Source organism: Monodon monoceros, unplaced genomic scaffold (assembly GCF_005190385.1).
Source record: "Monodon monoceros isolate NGI ecotype Baffin Bay Population unplaced genomic scaffold, NGI_Narwhal_1 Super_Scaffold_19, whole genome shotgun sequence".
Lineage (NCBI taxonomy): Eukaryota > Metazoa > Chordata > Mammalia > Artiodactyla > Monodontidae > Monodon > Monodon monoceros.
In genome coordinates, this window is record NW_021703775.1 from 5351884 (window position 1) to 5353745 (window position 1862).

Below are 1862 nucleotides of genomic sequence, written 5' to 3' on the forward strand. Positions count from 1 at the left end.
TCATATTGGCAAAGTTCAAAAAGTTTGCTAACACACTACATTGAAGGGTACTCTCAGACACTGCTAGTGGAACGGAGTTTGGTAAAACCTCTGTGGAGGAGCATTTTGGTAATATCTACCAAAATTGCAAATGTACTGACCTTTGCACTCACCAATTCTACTTCTAGAAGTCTATCCTATAGATAAATGTGCAAACTGGCATATGTGCAAAATTGTTTGTAATGACAAGATTGATAATAACCTAAATGCCCAGTGCTGCCAGTGGTTGCAGCTTTGGACGGGACTGGGGGTTAGGGGTTGGGGGTGGGAACTAGCTGAGGCCTGAAGCTGGTAGAGAGAAAATTAAAACGAAGAAGCTGGGGTGGGTCTAAGGGCTCAACAGCTGCAAGCCTGTTCCTATTAGTCTGTGAACTCCTCTGAGCAACAAACCTGTAAGTAATCATAAGAGTTTTAACTCAAACAGTACAGAAGAGATATTTTGCTTATTTAACAAACATGGATTACACACATGATGCTGTGTTAGCTGAGGCAGGCTCATGAAACCAGCAAAGACACAATCCTGGCTCTCAGGAAACTCGCAGTATTATAAGAAGACAAAAAACTGTATTTGGAAAGCGGTATTGCTGGTACAACATTGATGCGTAAGCAAAACATACACAAGCAGCAGGGAAATTAGGGGCACCCGAGTTTGCTTTTAGGAACCAGGGAAGGTTCCACAGAAGAAATAGCTTTTGAATTAAACCTTGAAGGTGAAGATGGAATTTGCCAGGCAAGAGCCAGGAGCAGGAGAATCTCAGGAAGAAGGAAATCAATGCGCAAGACATAGCATGCAAGGGCAAACACCTGTTCTGGGAACTGCTTGTAGAGCATATCATGGGGGGGTCCTAGGACCTGTCCCCTAGCCTGCCATGACCACCGTAACTTATCTCCTTTATTCTAGGCTTGGGACAAGGGGAAGGCCTCAAGCCTTGGGATCCTTTCAGCCTTTTAAAATTAGTTTCCTAATGGAAAAGGGAGAGGAGATCCAACTTCAGGGAGAACTTATGGGCTGTGGGCTGCACTTTGGAGCAGAGCTTTAAAATGCCGTCCAAGAAAGACTTATAACAAAGAGGACACAGAAGAGGGTGTCAGGCCCAACAAAACGCCTGGTGTGAGTGACAGCAACCTACTTCCTGAAAAAAAGGTTCTTGTGCAAAGAAAGAAGATGAATCACTCAGAAATCAGTGTTCTAAACTTCTTTTCCTGTAGCAGTAAGGCTTCCTTTCCAAGGCAGTTTCATATGGACTGTCACCCAGTTTTTATTTCCAAACAATACATTTTCTCTTTTTATATGTTTATTGCTGTACCATTCCAATGCTCATCTATACAAGTAGTTGGATGCACTCACTTCAATGTTACAGACTATACACAAAATACCAAAATCAATTAGCATTACAAAATCGGTAACAAAAAGTATCTGGAAAATCTGTGCAGCTTTGGCGTTTTTAAGCTGTTTCTCAATGTTTTAGACAAGCAAGGCCTTTGCCACGTGCCTTGCACAGTGAATGCTTCACAAACATCCATTCAGCGATTTTACACAACCAGGTTCCCGCGCCTCTTGGCCGGCTCGCGGAGAAGTTTCCCGTTTCTCGGGCTGTCACTTCCCATACCCCCGCATCGGCCCGCAGGGTCCTGGGGCCCCAGGACCACCGGGCCGCAGGAATCTGGCGACACGCCATAAAGCACTCGGTGGTCCCGAGCCCGCATGCGTGGCGCCGGGGATCTGCGCGGGGGGCGGGGCCAGCCGAGGCCCCTCCCCCGCCGCCCCGCCAGGTGCGCGTGCGCCGCGGCCCCGCCCCTCCGGCCCCGCCCTCGCCCCGCCC